Source organism: Urocampus carinirostris, chromosome 11 (genome assembly GCF_059441175.1).
Source record: "Urocampus carinirostris isolate Australia breed hairy pipefish chromosome 11, RoL_Ucar_1.0, whole genome shotgun sequence".
Lineage (NCBI taxonomy): Eukaryota > Metazoa > Chordata > Actinopteri > Syngnathiformes > Syngnathidae > Urocampus > Urocampus carinirostris.
Window position 1 is genome coordinate 2032190 of NC_142359.1, and position 296 is coordinate 2032485.

The following is a 296-nucleotide window of genomic DNA, read 5'->3' on the forward strand; positions in this document are numbered from 1 at the left end:
ATGTTCTCCCCGTGCTTGCGTGGGTTTCCTCCGGGCACTCCGGTTTCTTCCCACATTCTAAAAAAAAAGGTGAATTGGCCGGTCGAAATTGTCCCTAGGTGTGAATGAGCGAGCAAATTGTCTGTCCCTGTCCTGTGTGCCCTGCGACTGGCTGGCAACCAGTTCAGGGTGTCCCCTGCCCACTGCCCGAAGATGGCTAGGATGGGCTCCAGCACTCCCGCGACCCTACTGAGGATAAGCGGTGCAGATAATGGATGGGTGGATGGATGGAAATCAATCAATTGAAGTTGATAGTC